This window comes from Macrotis lagotis, chromosome 1, assembly GCF_037893015.1.
Source record: "Macrotis lagotis isolate mMagLag1 chromosome 1, bilby.v1.9.chrom.fasta, whole genome shotgun sequence".
Classification (NCBI taxonomy): Eukaryota; Metazoa; Chordata; class Mammalia; order Peramelemorphia; family Peramelidae; genus Macrotis; species Macrotis lagotis.
This window is the reverse complement of record NC_133658.1, coordinates 460,988,412-461,007,894: the sequence shown is the minus strand read 5'-3', so window position 1 is coordinate 461,007,894 and position 19,483 is coordinate 460,988,412. Positions and strand designations below refer to the sequence as shown.

At 34.4% G+C, this 19,483-nt stretch overlaps 1 protein-coding gene across 4 annotated transcripts in view; it reads left to right on the top strand.

Annotated features, from left to right (window-relative positions):
* The window catches only part of SHROOM2 (shroom family member 2), a 270,900-nt gene that overhangs the window by 170,160 nt on the left and 81,257 nt on the right, over nt 1-19,483 (top strand). The window lies entirely within an intron of this gene.

Below are 19,483 nucleotides of genomic sequence, written 5' to 3'. Positions count from 1 at the left end.
TTACACATGACAAAAATAGAGACATAATGACTAATTTTTAAATCATTCAGAATCTTTATTCACAGGCAAGGAATAATTATTATTACTATTAATAATAAATTTATATAGCCCTTTATAATTTACCAAGCACTCTTCAACACAATCCTATGGTGTAAGTACTAATCACATTTTAAAAGTGAGAAAATTGTAACTCAAGAAGTTAAAATATTTCCTCACCACTATGGTTTTGGTGTCATCAAGATCTAGCTCCGAGTCATGCTCTGTTGTTTTTTGGTATGCTCATCATATTGCCACAATAATCTCCCATTAACATTCACTCCAATGACTCCTCATGGTCAAGTCAATCAGAGATCTGAAAGATTATTGAATTTTTTTATCCTCTATTCTTTTAAAATTAAATTTTAAGTCAGTCTATTTTACACAGATATTTTACAAACATTCCTCACTTTCAATATTACTGAAAAAGTTGATAATTCATATTAAATAAAACATTCTATAGAATGTTTTATAGATATAGCCATTCTATAGAAAAAAGCTGAATATGGTTTAATAGACAAATTCCAATACAATATTTGATTCTTGTTTAAATTAAACATTGAGAGTTAGAAGAGAAATGAAGCCACTTAAAGAAAAGATAACGAGAATTTTTCTCATTCATTTTAATTTTTTAAAAAAGCTAGTAAAAATTGTTTGGGTTTAAGTGACTTGAATACACCTTATCTTTCAAGTATATAAGCTACTGTTTTGGACTGTCATCTGCTATGAGATCATAGATCTACAGCTGAAAGGGGAAGAGAATAAGCATTTATATAATGTTTACCCTCAAGTAATTTTATGATTATTATCTCATCTGGTCTTCACAACAACTTTTATAACCTCCATTTTATAAAGACTGAGAAAACTGAGGCAAACAGAGACTTGCCCAGGGTCACATAGTTAGTCTCTGAGGCTGGTTGTGAACTGAGGTACTCTAGGCCTGATGTTCTATTACTGATCTACCAGCTATCTCTAACGGACCTCAGATACTCTTTACTAATTTTATATGACAAATCTGAAGTCCAAAGAGATTAGGAGTCTTAGAAATATTTTTAAATAGCCATTCTTATTGGAATAATTAGGTAAGTAGAAATTTTTGTTTACTTATGGGTAAGTTTATATAGACTCTTTTCAGAATAATGTTCTTGAAATCATAAAATACATAGAATTGTAAAGGAAATTGATTATATTTATATAGTGTTATCAAAATGTTTTTTAAAAAAAATTTAATTCACCAAGTATGTAGTGTATGCCTGTAGTTTCTGATACTGTAATGGTTGAACAAAGGAGTTGTCATTTGTAGTATCTTAAGTCTAAGAGCTGTCTGTTCTCAATATGGAGAGTCCCCTGCTAATTGGTGGTGCAGTTAGTAGAATGCTGGATCTGGAGTCAGAAAGAATTGAGTTCTTATCCAATCTCATCCTTCATAGCTGTGGAAGTCTAGATAAGTCACTTCCCCCCATAGTAAGTGCTGTAAGTATTATTATTATTGTTGTTGTTGTTGTTATGATTATTATTATTATTATTAATGTGGGGTTTCACCAGTTTGGCTACGAAGGTACAAAGTGGACTAGATCAGCAACAAAGAAGTTCAAACTCATGTCAATCAGAGTTGAGAATGAGTCCATGAGTGACAGACAGACCAACCTGAGTGAGAAAGAGAAATAAAATAAAATAAAATGAAATGAAAATTAAAAATTAAAAAATAGGGGCAGCTAGGTGGCGTAGTGGATAGAGCACTGGCCCTGGATTCGGGAGAACCTTGGTTCAAATCTGGTCTCAGACACATAATAATTACCTAACTGTGTGACCTTGGGCAAGTCACTTAACCCTGCTGCCTTGCAAATACTAAAATTTTTTTAAAAATTAATTTATTTAAATGTGTTATTTTAAAAATAATTTATCTAAAATTGTTATTATTTTAAAATAAATTTTAAAAGTCCACAGTCTCCAGGTTCAGAAGCCCTGCTATACATTGCTGTCATCTTAAGAAATATGCAGTTACAGAACAAGCCAAAAAAAATGAGAGTAGAAGGGAAGGAAGAAAACATTTTGAGAATAAAATAGATGTCCTTGTAGTTCAGTGGAGAAGCCCCTGCCTCAGTGATGGGTTGCCATGAGCTCAGGTAGCACACCTCCCTGCTTCTCCACCCACCGCATGATTAGGACCCCTTTCCATTCTAGAGCCTTCAGAGGAACTTTGGGACACCAGGTCAAGTCAAGAGATTCAAGTAAGGTCTATGTGTTCCTAGTAGGGAGGGTTTCACATACATTGAAATGTTGATAAAATTTAAAAATCCTCGGGGTGTTGGTGGATAGAAGGAATTAGAATACAGACAGAGGAGTCCCTTGCTTGTTGAAGTATCTTTAATCTGTTTTGTTATCTCTTTTTTTGTTTTGCTCTACCTATAGAGGTTGTGTGTGTGTGTGTGTGTGTGTGTGTGTGTGTGTTGTCTTTCTATCAGCCTGCCTCTCTGTCTATGTGTGATAACCTCCCAATAAAAAGAAGAAAGATCAACTTCTTTCCCTGTGGTTCTTCCACAGCTTGTGGACCTGGTGGCTACTCTAAAAATGAGGAACTTTTTTTTTTTTTTTGGTAAAAGGAGAACTATGGATGCATCTATATACCATTTCCTATGTCTTTAGAAAGGACTTTGAAGGGTTTCTGAAGTATATCTATCTGTTTGTACTCCTTTTTCACCTTCTACTTAATAGCTTTGTAGCATGAGCTAGCTAACATTCTATCTCTAAAAATGGGCTCATATGTCTCATCCTGCTTAGTTTAAACCTTATGTTTTTCCTCATCTGATAAGGAGAAGAGTTTAAACAAATCAAAGCTATGGATCATCAGTGGAAAAGATGCATGATAGATATAATAAATAGATTACTAAATGTGATGCAAAAGGTATCATTAAATATTTATGACTGGAAAAAATGGGCATTGATAGCAAGAAAAAACAAGACAGACAAACCAAGTGTGTGAGAACTTGGGCAATGTCAAGGGTAATAAAGGATAATCCTCTGTGTAGAAGGATTTCTTTTTTTTTTGTTTATTTTTTTTGTTGTTGTTTTTGAAGGCAATGCATTTAAGTGACTTGCCCAAGACAGCTAGTAAGTATCAAGTGTCTGAGGTCACATTTGAACTCAGGTATACTCTTATCACTGTGTCATGAGCTGACACATATAGATGATTCTTGTAAAGAAATGTTACAAGATTGACATTGAGTAAAAACTGTTGGATGGGTTAAAATCTGTATCATTGCAGGCAGTACCCAGATTGGAAGTTTATTGAAGTATTAAAGCTTTCCACAGAAGGTCCTTCATCTCCCAGGGTTGTTGGAAAGATAAAATGAGATGACTTATTGATTGATATTGCTTTTGAAACTTTAAAGTATGCATTTTTAAAAGTTATATAAATACAGGTATAGATAGATGGTGCTTAATTTAAATAAACTCTAAGAACTATAGTAAATATTAAGTTATGAATGGACACTATCATATTCTATAAAATCCCTATATTATAGCACTGTCAGAAATTTGACTGGACCAAATTGAAAACTTGTACAGTTTTTCTCAAGTTCTTGTATTCTAAATTTATTATGGAGAAGCAAAGAAATAAGTACATGCTCTCCATTAGCTTTTGTTAAGGCCATGAAATCCAATCTGTCATAGACTATCTAAATAAAAATTTTCAATAATTTCCAGTATTTGACCTTCTCACTATGATATATTAAGGATTTAGTAAATTTGTTTCATTCCTTTAAACAGCATTTGTAAAACAACTTTTTAAAAAATAGTCATTTGTCCTGCTTTGGGGCATAAGATTCAGTAGAAATGACTCATTTCTTCCATTGCAAATAAAACTGATCCATTTAGTCAATAAATACTTATTGAAATTGTTTCTTTATAGTCCCTTTCTATGTAAATGCTCATGTTATTTGAGTTTGCCAAAATTGTGTTACCTGGTTTAAAAATTAAATTTTCAGTCATGCTCTATATTGATGTGTAATGAGTGGCAAACCATTCCACTGTTCTTTACCAGTAAAAGCTCAAAGAATTGGACAGGTCTGAAATGACAAATTTAAGGACAACTAGCACCGTGGATGGAACATCAAACCTGGAATCAGGGAGATTTGATTTCAAAACCAGCTTCAGACCCTATTAGCCTCAGTTTCCTCATGCATAAAATGAGCTGGAGAAGAAAATGACAAACCCTTCCAGTATCTTTGCAAAGAAAGTCCCTCATAGGGTCCTGAAGAGTCAGACACAACTGAAACAACTAAACAAAATGAATAATAATGTGTTTTTTTTCCTATGACTAATAATAAGTAGTTCCCTTTCCTAATTTCCACCTCTATCAATATTTATAGCATGCCTGCCATATGGTAGACTGTGGGAGTCAGAAAGTTCTATAGGATGTTTTCTTCCCCCAAATTGATTGTGTAGTTGGAGAGGGAGAACATAGATACTTGAAAAGTTAAATAATAATGATAATGCAAGATTTGCATTCTAGACAACAGTGAAAGAGTAATCCAAGGCAGTAGGTGAGTAATTGACAATGAAGTGAATTATAGATAATAATTGGTATGAGATTTCAGAGTAAGGAAAGAGAAGGAACTTGTTGGTAAGAGAGACAATAAGAACTTTGTTGGAAATTGTCCAAATGATCTAGGTTATATGATAAAGAAGGAAGCAACTGTGGACCCAATTTAACATATATTCTGCTCTTTCAGAGAACAGAATTGGGAGAACTCAGAGCAACTTTGGCATGATTTGAGGCTCTCATAAGAAATGAGGGCATCAGGGTCTTAAAAAAAATATTATGACCTATCCCTGTCTCTAATTTACCTGCTAATTGCATATTGTGCTCTTTCATAGCTCTCTATATTATCTCCAATATGATCTATCAGTTATTCTCTATCCATAGTATTTTGTCTTCTATTTATCCCTATATCACTCAATCCTGGAGTGCATGCCCTAACTCTTAGAATTTCTAGCTTCTCCCAAGGCTCAATTCAAGGGCATCTCTTAAATGGGACCTTTTCTGACTGCCCAAATGTTAGGGCAGCTAGGTGGCAAAGTGGATAGGATGCCAGGCCTGGAGTAAGAAAGTCTCTTCCTGAATTCAAATCCAGCTTCAGACACTTAGGAGTTGTTTTATTCTTGGCAAGTCATGTAACCTTATTTGCCTCAGTTTCCTTATCTGTAAAATGAGGTGGAAAAGGAAATGGCCAAGCCCTCCAGTATCTTTACCAAGAAAACCCCAAATGATCATGAAGAATTGAATGACTCAGCTGAGAAAATTCTTAGTTGTCTGTTCCTTCCATCTTCATAGTTGTATATAAGTTGTTGCTACAAGGGGAACTTTTTAAATGAACACAGAATTCATGAAAGTTGATTATTTTTTTTAAAGAGCCAATGAGCTCATGAGTGATCTTTTTTGTGTGTGTTTTTGTGTGTTTCTCCTCTGTCTTTTATTTTCCCAACTGCTGTTTAGATTTTTCCTGATTTTTTTGTTAGTGTAAGAAAACAATAGAGTACTGATGTTATTAAATGGCTATACACTTTCACTTGAGAAAAAGAAATGAAGGTTTGTAAATATGAATCACATCACTTTTGAAAACTTTAAAGCATTATATAAATGCTATTATTATAATTCTCATCATTTTTAATATTTTTGCCTATATATATTATATATATACACACACACACACACAATATCTTAAGTCATTTTGGAAAGTGAAGCCTATTCAATGAGCAGTAATTTAAAATAGAAGTAAATTTCAGCTAGAGTAAAGTGTTCCTTTCCTTTTTTCTTACTCATGGAAAATGGAGAAGAGTGGGATAAATAGCAAGATTTGAAATTTGAAATAGCAAAAATAATCACTTAAAACTTGACAAGCTCATAGTTGCTCCAAAAATTTCTTGGACTTCACAGAACCATTGCCTAGTGTTGCCATGCAGTGGAAATTATAAGTGCCAGGTGGCAAAGCAATTCTCTAAAACCTATGGTCATTTCAAAAGAAAGATGAAGAGGGGACTGTAGTACATTCCTATATTGGGTGTATGTATTTTCGTGTGTATGTGTATGTGTATGTGTATGTGTGTGTGTGTGTGTGTGTGTGTGTGTATTTAAAGTTAAAACCCAGGTAACCTTACTCTCACCCTCTTCTCAGCTTCCCTTTGTGTGTTATCTTCCCCTTTTATATAGTAAGCTCCTTAAGGGCAGGAACTTTTTCATATTTGTTCCCAGTACTTAGCACTGCCTTGTCCATAGTAGAAATGTCAATGGATTGATTGACAAAGCTTCATGAATAGAGCATTCTGGGAACTATTGAAGAAATGTAGCATTCATTTTCTTTCCTTCTCTCTCTGGGAGAAATTGTTATTGATTAAACATGATTGTACATGTATAATCTATACCAGATTATGGGGAGGGTAGAGGGAAGGGAGATAGAAAAATCTTACCAAAAAAAATGAATGTTGAAAACTATTTTTGCATGTAATTGAAAAATAAAATAACATTAAAAGAAAAAGTTATTTGGTTTCATAGATGTAACTTAATATGTACAATATATTATATTGTATGGAATTACTGTTATTCACTTAAAGCAGACTTCCATTTTATTTATCCCTACCCTCTTTCTTATAGCCCTCTCACCCCATCTTTATCAGCTTACTGTTTTATGCTGAATTTTGTCAGATGAACCAACATAATTTCAGACAACTCATTAAATATATTTGTAATGAACTCTTTTCAGGAATGGTTTTTTTAAAAGATTATTTAATCCTGACTAGAGATCTAGGAAATAGGTGACCCCATCTTGCATTTGCCAGCAAAATAAGCTTGTCTCACAACCTCTTCAGGGAATCTTAATGCCTTTAATCCTTTTATAATTTCCTTTTCCAGAGGGAGATGGGGTTCATGTGAGCTTCAGATTCTATCATTCCTTCATTACTACCCATTAATCTACCCCCTTACCACTAGATTCTTGAAATAGTTAATTATTTTCAAATAAGATCTCTCCACCCTCACCAAAGATGCCAATAATCTAATTAGTTTACTTCAATGTAAAATAGTAGTTCAAATTTTAAAATAATTGCCACCATAAAGAAGAATTCCTCTTTCAGATTTATTGACATTAAGCCAACAGCCTGGATGGAATTTTGCAGAGAAATTTGTTTCATTTCTTGGGTTGATCTCAACTTTCCTTAAAAGTTCAAGTGGATTCCCTGACTTCCTTCAAAGTAGCATCAATATTTGGCACTGTTTTGTTTGGTTGGGAATGGAGACAATACTGTGAAGAGTCCTTTAAAAATAACTAAAAGCCCTAAATGGTCTGAGGCATCTTAAAAATATTAAGACCTGCCAAATTATCTTTTTTCTAAGTTATATTGGTGAATGAAAAGAATAGGCCTGCCCTGGGGATAGATGGGATGATGATAGCAGGTGATATAGGATCTTTTTTTTTTTTTTTTTTTTTTGCTGCTCTTTTCTGTTTCAAGAAGAATGAGCTTCAGATTAGGAAGACTAGAACAGAATTGGTTAACAAGGAATTGAAACCAAGAAGAATAGCCCTAAAACAACTGGAGAGCATTTACTAAACAGGTCAAGTCCTCTGTTCCCCACAGATTGCATCCTAGGATATTGAAAGAACTGGATGTGATTGCTGAAACATGGTCTGTGAACCATGAGGAATTGCCCCGACCAGGAAAGGGAGGGAAGATGAAGAGCAGATGTTACCCCAAATTTCCAAAGAGAAGAAGTAGGTGGATTTTTCAAACTATATAGTGGCAGGCTTAACATTGAGTATTGGAAATATGCTGAAGTGGATTATTAAGTGAATCATTTGAACCTTTGAAACAGAAACTATAATTCCTGATTTCTCCAGTTAGTGTTTCCTTCCCTCCTTGAAATTATTTGGGTTTTGAGGCAGCTAGGTGGAGCAGTGGATAGAGCACTGGCCCTCTGAGTTCAAATGTGGCCTCAGACACTTAATTACCTAGCTGTGTGACCTTGGGCAAGTCACTTAACCCCATTGCCTTGCCCCCAAAAAAACAAAAAAAAAGAAATTACTTGGGTTTTGTACTGTATTTCCTTATTGGGGATTGTGTATTATCTTTCCCCACAAGAACATAAGCTATCTGTGGAAAGAGAATGTTTAATTTTTTACCTTGTGATGTTGGCCCCTTCAACGTGGCTTAATAAATGACTGACTTAAATTGAATTACTGTGAAGTAGTGTGATTTTATTAAGTCACTTTAAGTCAATCTCATTTCTTTTTTTGGATAGAGTTGGTAAATTGAGGAAATGCATAGAGATCTTAAGATGGCAAGGTATTTCACTAAGTCTTTTAGTTGATCAAGTGGAGATATATACATATATATGTGTATACACACACACACACACACACACACACACAATGAGAGAGAGAGAGAGAGAGAGAGAGAGAGAGAGAGAGTCTAGAATGACCAGTTACAGAGGGTATTCATTGAAGGATTCAGTATTAGCTTGGAAGCCCCTAAGGGTACATTGCTGAGATATGTGCTTGGCTGTGAATTTCTCTGGTTTTAGACATTTAATAATTGTAGGATCTTGGGCAAGGCACAATTTCAGTTTGCCTCAGTTTCCTCAACTGTAAAATAGAATCATGGTAGTGCCGTACTTTCCACAGTTGTGCAAATCAAAGGGGATGATATTTGTGAAACTATATAAATTTTAGTTATCATCATCATCATCATCATCATCATTATTATTATTATTACTCTTCTTGTCAGTTACTTGGAGGCATCTGGTACTTGTTTATCAAATTTATACACCTAAAATGGCTGTCAAAATTGGGATCTAGTGAAATTCAGAAGGTGGGTGTGATGGACAAACTCTAAGGAAACTAAAATTAAATAGGACTGGTTTTCTCTTAAGTGTCGTGCAGTGTTTCTCGGCCTGCCACAACTGAAATCCTCCAGTTGTTTGGGGTTTTTTTTTTGTGAACTTTATTGTTGTTATTAGTAGGCATTAAAAATTGATTACCTTAGAGGATTTTACTACAGAGGTTCTGTCTAAGTTTTATTTAAACTGAAGGGTTCTATCTATGGAAAAGTTTGAGGATCACTGGCATTGTATTGAGGTGGCTTTAAAGTCAAGATAATTTAAATTGCAGTCCCATTGTTTGACCCATCCTGATGGTGTGACCCTAGCTTATTGTTTATTGGCAACTCTTTGACTGAAAGCTACTGAACAGTTGTCTAAGTGCATTGGTAAGAGTGTTTTCCTTACCAAGAACATTTATTATACTAATGAAATCACAGGTCTGGACAGATCAAAACAAATGAACAACAAATCAGAAGTCTTTTACTAAACAAAAACAAAAACAAAACCTCTCAATTATGTGATTCTGTGTGATTATATGACTTGAGGAGATAATTCTTTTTTCCAAATTAAAAAAAAATGAAAACCTTGGTCTATCAGGGGACATGAATAAAACCAATGGCCAATGTGATGAGATAGACAAAAAAATTGGTGGTATCTTTTTTGACTTGTGTTTCAAGATTTAATTGGTATGAAGTAGGCTTTCCAGAGATGCATACCCTATCCCCTATAGAGAAATTTAACCTCTTCAAGAGCGACTGAATCATTCAACCTCTGGCTCCTGGTTTGGTGATTAGTCCTTTTTTACTTACTGGTTTTCAGGCTGGGCACCAAGGGTAGGTCAACAGACTGGCAACTGAATCTTTTTTCAGTTTGAACATAGGTTTACATGCATTACCCCAGCTTTAAGAATGATTGGAGTGCGAAGATAAGAGAATGCAATGGGGAATGGAACTATAAGCAGCTGTCTAGTTATTTTGGTGGAATGAGCTTTTCTTAGGGGTAAGAGAAGCATTTCAATGACAAGGCAAGTTCATTGACACAGTTTGGTTTTTTTATTGGGGGAGAGAAAAGTTATGTCATAAAACTAATAAAATTAATGTACTTATAGAATATTAATTATGGAATATGAGACCAGATTTGTATTCATTATGCCATGCTACCTACTTATAATGGATGAGTGCGGGGGTCCAGCCTCTGCGGGGTCCTTGGAACCTGACAGGAGGGATAGAATCGGCGAAATGAGTTGAGTCAACAAGTGGGTAAAGGCAGGAGCAGGTTGACTGACTGTCAGCTGCTTGGATTTATTTTTATAGTTTCAGAATCATGTATGTTTCAAGCAAGCAAGCAAGCTGAGATCATTTCCTTGGTTCCAAGAGTATACAATTTTCATCAACAGTCATATAGTTCATATGGTTACAAGTTTTAATCATGTGATTACAAGTTTAAGTAATAATTATATAGTTAATTGACTTCTTATCCCTACTCGGACCATGATGACCTTAACCTGTCTGTTACCTTATTTATTACTACGTTGTATAATTGTTAATTCATTTAAAGTTATTAATTAAGCAATTCTTTTAATGGAATTTTTTTATATTTTTTGTGTAGGTAATGTTTTTCAACACACTTCCTTAACAGTCTGAAGTGAGGGTCTTTATGCTTGTCCACCCATCCGTTAACTTTTACAATAACCAATTTTTCTTTCTGGCTTTGTTGGTAGAAGCCACAGTTTCTTTGGCTATTATTCTTTCCCATGAAACTAAGGCTGCTGGAGTTCACATATCGGTCACCTGTACTAACTATTTTCTCACCATTTTTTTTCATATATTCCTGTGTATGGTAAGGGGGGGCAAAACTATTATTTTCCCTGGAATTCTATCTGACCCATCTTGTATCTGTTTTCCCTGTATATATTCTGGCATCTCCTTGGAATTGCCAGTGCTGGATTTTCCAGAGATTTCATAATGTTGAAGCCTTTTGTATGCCTCAGAGAGAGGCAGTCCTGTTAAATTTGGACAGAGTTTACAATCTGTTTTATTCAAGGAATTTTTCTGAAATCCTTCCTTTATAGTCATTCCAGTATTAGGGTAAGTAAATATTGTAATCAATAATAAACCTATAAATATTGGTATGCATGAAATCCATATTTTTTCCTTCATTCCCACTAAGATTTCTTTGGATCCTAATTCTTCCACACAATGAATACAGGATTTTTTTGAACTGCCAGTTTGTCATCTGCAAGTTTGATAAACATATCACATACAAACCATCTAATCCCACTTTCTTTCAAAAATGGGGAAACTGATGTCATTAAGAGAGCCAAAGGTAGACTCTAGTCACTTTTCAGACTATTTCTCTTTCTCTCTCTCTCTCTCTCTCTCTCTCCCTCTCTCTCTCTCTCTCTCTCTCTCTTTTTAAGATTTTTGCAAGGCAGAAGGGGTTAAGTGGCTTGCCCAAGGCCACACAGCTAGGTAATTATTAAGTGTCTGAGACCAGATTTGAACCCAGGTACTCCTGACTTCAGGGCCCATGCTTTATCCACTGCACCACCTAGCCACCCCCGTTTTCTTTTTTATTATGCTTTTTAGTCATTTTAAGTCATGTCCATTTCTTCATGACCCCATTTGGAGTTATTTTGGCAAAGAGATGGGAGTGGTTTGCCATATGAGTAGACTGAGTTATGTGAGGGTTATTGATAATGCCCAGGGTCACACAGATACTAAGTTGTCTGTGGTCAGACTTAAACTCAGAAAAATGAGTCTTCCTGACTCCAGACTTGGAACTCTCTCTATTGTGCCCTCTGTTTTCTTACAGTATCCAAATATTTAGCAGTGAAATACCATTTCCTAAATGTTTAGAGTTTAATGGAAATTATCTTTGATTTACAGGCAAAAATGGCATCTTGAAAGGAAAACTCAGAATGAGATCTTTCTAAGTCTGTCTCTAACTACATTTGTTGTGTTAGAAATGTCCTTTAACCTTAAATTTTCTCATCAGTCAATTGAAAATTACAATTCTGAGCAGACCTGCCAGGATAATGATGTATCTTACTCTCAGTTATTCAGGCAAAATCTGAGCCTGGAATTTTTTAGTGTGAAAACTAGCATTTCATTGTTTTGGCACAACTATGGCATGCATCGAATTTTTAATTATGGAGTAACACTTCATTGTATTTGAAGGATTTTTTTTTGTTTTTGTTTTTTGAGCTTATATATATAATCACAGGGACGACAGCCCATGGCAGTACTTGTTTCCTATCATTTTAAAGTCTAACTTTAAAACAAAATAAAATGAAACAAAACCCACCAGATGACTTGAAGAAGAAGAGTTAGCACAAGAAACCCTCTTTGGTTTTCCTACTTTTTTATAATTTGGGGAATTTTCCTTTTGTGAGGGTATGGGTTTAAGGAGTTATTTCTGAGATTAGGAAATGTTGGTAGGTTCAGGAGGAACCCAAGAAAGTCACAGAGCAATGTCAAGGAGTAGGAAGAAAAACGTAAGGATGAATAGAAGACATGGCTTCAAAAAGAAGAGAATGATGGAAAAGAAGACCTTATGATGGAAAAGAAGACCTTACACCGAAAAAGGAAACTTGATGAAAGCTTCTAATTGGAAATTGAAAAATAGCAACTTTAGTTATAATGCAGTGTGAAATAAAGAGGTGATTTTTTTTCCCGCAGTATATCTTTTGGGGGTAGCTTGATGACTCAGTAGATAGAGCATCAGGTCTAAAGTCAGGAGGACTTGAATGCAAATCCAACTTCAGACTAGCTACTTGACTGTGGGCAAACTGCCTCAAAAAAATTTTTTTTAAAGGTTTAATGCTAATAATAAAAATAGACTTAATAATAGCATTTTTTTCCATCTTCATAACTGTCATATAGTGCTATCTATGTTACTGTTTACACAGAATAAAAGTTAAATATTTCACAATTATCATCTTTTTTGATCTTCACTACCTTGTGGGGAGGGTGTTGCTATTATCCTTATTTTACAGATGAGGCGAATTAGAGTTGAAGTGACTTGCCCAGAGTCATGTACCTCATCTGAGGTCACGTTTGAACTCAGGACTTCCTCACTCCAAAAAGGCACTGTATCCATTGTGCCTTCTAACTACCTACATCTAATGTTTTATAGATTTCAAAGTCAATTATTCAGCAAATATTTATTAAGTACTTATGTGCAAGGCATTGTACTCCTCAGTAGGGATAAAAGAAAGTAAAATAAATCCTTCACTCAAGGAATCTTGTATTCTTTTTCTCCTTTTTTTTTAAAATTCAATCCTTATGATGTGTCTGAGGTGGATTTTCCCCTATCTGTTGTACCATCTAGCTGTTCCAAATTTCTATTCTAACAGAGGGAATAATTTAGAATTAACTTGATACATAGAAACCCCTAGTAGATGGGAGATAAGGAAAGGCTCCCTGTAGAAGATGGGACTTGAGATGAGTCTTAGTGGTTTTTGACTTGAAGCTATAATAACATAACTTAAAGGATGTTTAGTGTCTTTAAAAAGTTATCTTTTGGGGCGGCTAGGTGGCGCAGTGGATAGAGCACTGGCCCTTCAGTCAGGAGTACCTGAGTTCAAATCTGGCCTCAGACACTTAATAATGACCTAGCCGTGTTGCCTTGGGCAAGCCACTTAACCCCATTGCCTTGCAAAATCTAAAAAAAAAAAGTTATCTTCTATTGTATTAGGTAGCTTTGGGTCACAGGAAATACTAACAGTAGCTAGTTATCTTTCTTTGTTTTGCCTTGTGTTTCCCGAACTGTAAACCTTGGGAATAATATTACAATCTACTTTTCTAAGTTTCATTGAGGATATAATGAGGTATCATTTATAAAGTCCTTAGCAATGTCTTTGGCACATAGTAGATACTATATAAAATAAGTAATAGTAGCTGTGGGCAACTATGTGATGTGCACTAGATAATGTTGGGCCTAGATTCATCTTTTTGAATTCAATCAAATCCAGTCTTAGACACTTATGTGAACCTGGGAAAGTCACTTAATTCTGTTTGCCTCAGTTTCCTCATCTGTATAATGAGCAAGAGAAGAAAATGTTAAATTACTCTATTATCTTTCCCAAGAAAACCCCAAATGTGGTCATGAATAATCATATAGCTGAAAATGACAGAATATTATTATATATTTCCAAAATATAATCCAATCTTACCTTTTCCTTTTCAATTATTATATATATTTACATCATTATTATATATTTCCAAACTATAATCCAGTCTTATCTTTTCCTTTTCAGTTCTGGTCTCAGGTCATTGTCCTTCTGCAGTATCTGTCTAATATATAACTCAAGAAGTTATTATTCAAATGCATGCCATATATGCATTCTTAATGTACTTATTTTTCTTTTCTTTTGTGGATGATTAGACTGATTTCTTTTATCATTGTGGATCTGACTAGAGAAACTTTCTTATCTGTAGAGATGGGAAAATAAATCCGAGAATTAGTGATAGTTGACTTTCAGGTCATTTTCTTTTCCTGTTCTCTTGCTATCTTACCCATTTAAGACATCTAATTTTTTTTTTCCTTGTGTGCTTTTAAAGTTATATCTTCTATACCTAGGACATATTCAGTATGCCTTTGGAAAGGCCATCTCTCCTTAAGTGCCTTTGGTACTGAATTGATGGAGCCCAAATAGGGTATTTTTGTTTGTTTTTTATTTTAGTTAGGCAATGGCATTAAGTGACTTTCCCAAGGTCACAAAGCTAGTAGGGATCAAGTGCCTGAAGCTAGATTTAAAACTCAGGTCCTTTTGCCTCCAGGGCTTGTCCTCTATCTACTGTACCACTTGGCTGCCCCAAAATGGAGTATTTTTGAAGGACCAAATGTGGTTCTATTGACAATTGATTGCAATAGAAATGCTAGGGGAAAAAATTGTTTCATTTCATATCCTTTTGTTGGATGCTCCTCATTTCAACTCCACAAAGGGGGAAGGGAAGAAGCATTCATTAAATGCCTACTATGTACCAGATGTTGCTAAACATTTTACAAATGTTATTTCATTTGATCTTTGAAACTTAAAAAAAATTTTTTTTGCAAGGCAATGGGGTTAAGTGACTTCCCCAAGGTCACACAGCTAGGTAATTATTAAGTGTCTTGAGGCCAGATTTGAAGTCAGGTCCTCCTGACTCCAGGGCTGGTACTCTATCCACTTTACCTCCTAGCTGCCCCTATCTCATTTGATCTTCATAATAATCTGGTGAAGTAGGTGCTATCAAGGTCCCCATTTGGGATGTAAAGAAAGCATGAACATTAGCTCTCTCGACATTTTCCAGACAACTTTAAAATAATGCCTCAAATAAAATTCTTGAGTAGCAGAACCAACACAAGAGCAGAGTGAAAAAGAGATCTGTCAATAGAGGGTGCCCTAGAACCCACAAGATGAAACACCAGTGGTGGGAACCAGCCGGTAGCAGCAAAAGGAGTAGTAGCAGCTTCAGGAGTTCTCAAACTTGAGATAGTAAGGGAACTTGGCAACTAGTCAGATAAAGATTATATCAAAGCAATCAATGGAAAGTAAAATGTGAAGAAAGGAGGTCTAAGAGTTCCAGAATTTAAATTATATCACGATGTGGTAATCATCAAAACAAAAGAAATAGAATGGAATAGATAGGTATGTAATACACAGTAGTAAATCACCATAGTAGTCTTTGATAAAACCAATAATTCAAGATTTGAGGGTAAGAATTCACCATTTTACAAAAATGACTGGGAAGAATGGAAAGCAGTTTGTCAGAAATAGGCATATACCAAGATAAAGTAAAAAAATAGTGATATTATAAATAAATACCAAGATAAGGTCAAAAATAGTGATATTATAAATAAATTAGGGAACATTGGGAAAACACTCCTGCCAGATCTATCGATGAAAAAATACTCTATATCACTCTTTGATTAGAGAAATGCAAATTAAAACAGCATTGAGATAACAGTTCATATCTATCACGTTGGCTCATGTGACAGAAAAGGAAAATGACAAATGTTCAAATAAATGTGGGAAAAATTGGAACACTCATGCTCTGTTAGTGGAGTTGTGGACTGGTCTAATCATTCTAGAGAACAATTTCGAACTATGCCCAGAGGACTTTAAAAATGTCCATATTCTTTGACCCTTCAGTACTAGTAGGTCTATATCCCAAAGAGATCAAAGAAAAGGGAAAAGGGCCCATTTGTACAAAAACTATATCAGTTCTGTTTGTGGTAGCAAAGACTTGGAAATTGATGGTGTGTATATCAGTTGGGGAATATCTGAACAAGTTGTATGTTATATGATTTTTCATGGAATACTATTGCTATTATAAGAAATGATGAACAGGATTGTTTCAGCAAAATCTGGGAAGAATTAGATGAATATTGCAAAGTGAAGTGAGCAGAACAAGAAATTGTACACAGTATTGTAATGTTAATCAATTATGAAAGACTTAGCTCCTCTGTTCAAGACAGTGATCCAAGACAATTCCAAAAGATGCCTAATGAAAAATGCTATCCATCTCCACAGAAAGAATTGATAAACTCAATATTTTTACTTTATTTTCTTTTTCTTGGGGTTTTTCGGTCTTTTTTCTTTTGTAATATGGTTAATATGAAAAAAATGTTTTGCATGACTTCATATGTATAATTTAAATCAGATTGCTTAAGGGGGAAAGAGGGCAGAAAGGAGGGACAAATTTGGGACAAAACTTTTAAAAATGATTGTTATGTTTTTCATAAATATTTGGGAAATGTTTAATAAAATAAAATATAAAACCACTTTGCAGTTGAATGAACTGAAGCATAGAAAGATTAAGTGACTTGCTCAGAGTCATAAAACTAGACGTAATTCAGATTTAATTTCATATCTTCCTGACTCCAAACTCATCCATTTTGCCATCTCATGTATTGCCTCCAACTGTCTTCAGGGTGAACTGAATAATGTGATTCAGATCAAACCTACTGCAAGCTCATTTCTTCCTCAGTTTCTTCTTTTTAAAACTCTTTTGTATGGCAGCCCTGCTCATAATCTTCTATCTTCCTCTCTCTGTAATGATTTACAAAATGCTTATGCTTTAAACTTGTTTTGCCTTTGGTTGCTAGGTCTTTCCTCTTGACATTGGAAAACAAATACGAGGTTAAACAGTTAGTCAGGACATTCCTTACTCATTGTGATAATTCTTGTGCAGTGCTAATATTTCTCTTAGAAATGATGATAGATAGCATCTTTGTTTTTATTGCTTTCCCAATTGCTGTTCTTTGATGCTTTGAAAGTCACTTAACCTTTTATCACTCTTGCTATCTTAACTAAGTTTGAGCATTCTCTAATCTCTCCTGTTTCTCTAAAAATTTCTTAAATGCATTCTGGCTTTTTTTTTTTTTGGTTTGCCAATTTGAATATCCTAAACTCTCAAGAAGTAATTTCACTTCAGTGGCAGCTTTTTATTATTTTTATCCTATTGCCCTTTTTTCTCCTTTACTGATATTATTTTCCTTATAGATTTTTTTTAGCTTCTATTACTTGTATAATTGACACTGAACTTAATGAATTCTTTTTATTTTTCTTTAGAAGTCAGCTCTTTTAGGCTCTTCTTTTTCTCTCTAAATTCATTATTGATTGATTTCCCCATGTTAGCATTAAATGCATCAAAATAATTTGTTCTCTTATAATACAGAACTTAGTTTGACTCAGTTCCATATTGTGTGTATGTGTGTGTGTGTATATATATATATATATATATATATATATATATATATACTCATACATTTGTGTAACTGTGTAAGTGTGCACAATGAGACTTCTAGATAAAGACTCTGAATGCAAATTGGTACACATTTTTTTCTTTTTCTGTTTTTTAACAACATTGGCCGATGTGGAAATATGCGCTACATGATTTCATATGTATAATAGGAATTATTTTTCTTGTGTTCTCAATGGATGAAGAGAAGGAGAGAATTTGGAACTGAACATCAAAATAAATATATAAGCAGCTTTTAGAAATCAGCTTTTAGACTCATTCCTTTCTAGATTCATTTTTTTTTTTATTATTGATTGATTCCTCTGTTAGCACAAAGTACCTCAAAATAATATGCTTCCCTATAGTATAAAATGGTCCAGGCCAATTGTGTGGGTGTACCCCATGTAAATATGCAAATATGAATACATACACAATATGTTTGGGGGGGATATTTATTTAATAATTTATTTTTTTCCCAATTACATGTAAAAATAATTTTTAGTCTTTGTTTCTTAAAACTTTGGATTTCAAATTCATTTCCTCCCTCATCAATCCCAATTGAGAAGGCAAGCATTTTGACATAAGTTTGTGTGTGTGTGTGTGTATTTACTTTCAAAAAACAGTGAAACCTCCAGATAGAAAACAGTTATATTATTTGTGCTAATAAATTAAACAAGAATTTTAAAAAAATAAGTAAAATAAAAAAAGCAATGAGATGTATCTGTACCTTCTTCCCTTTACTTCTAGAAGCTACCAAAAAAGCCCAAAATATCATTTGGGCTCAAAATCAAGATGGTGCAGTACATGTGGCACCAGGAAACTCTTCTCTTTTGAGAGGACCATCCCAAATATTTCCCACAAGGAGAATGTTTTAAGGTTGTATTACTATTACTATTACAACTTGGATTTATATATCCCTTTATGGTTTTCAAAGTGCTTTTCTATGAAATCAAAAACTGAGAGGTTAAGTTATTTGTGTCCAGGTGACACAGATACTGGCTCCCAAGTCCAGTGCTCCATTTGATCAACATGACCTCCTATAATACTTGATAACACATCCCCACCACAAAGGATATTCCTGGTGATAGATGATTATATGAACACATTTTTATAGTGATTTAAAGTTTGAAATGTCCTTCCTTATAGAAACACTATCAGGTTAGCTAAATATCATTATTTCCCATCTCACAAAATGAAGAAAAAATGGCTCTGAAAGATTTATTGATTTATCTGTGATGTTATAATCTGTGATCATAAGCCTCTCAGGAGAGATTAGACTCCATGTTTGAGGTGAAATTAGAATCCATATATCTATCCTTCCAGTCTTTCCTTTCCTTCCACTTTTGTAAATAACCTCTAGTGCAGTTTAGTGGCTAAGTAGATAGAGTATAGGACTTAGAATCAGGAAGACTTCTCCCCATAAATTCAAATCTGGCTTCAGACACTAACTGTGTGATCCTAGGCAAGTCACTTAACCCTGATTGTCTCAAGTTTTCTCCTCTAAAAATGAACTGCAGAAGGAAACAGTAAACCATTTCAGTATTTTATTTTATTTATTTTTATTTCTTGCCTAGAAAACTTCAAGTATGGTCGCAAAAAGTCTCAGACAACTGAAAAATAACTGAATAATAACAACCAAAACAAAGCCTCTAAGATGTTGGTGGATGCTCATCATGAACTCTGGATATGCTTTAGAAAAAACAGCTATATCTCATGTATATCAGTTTGCCCTTGCTATCTCTTAGGGCCTTTATTGTCTCATTCCCAGATGATTGGAATACTTTGCTAACCACTCTCTCTGACTTTATCCTCTTCTCCCCTCCCCTCCTCCTCCTCCCTTCCCTCC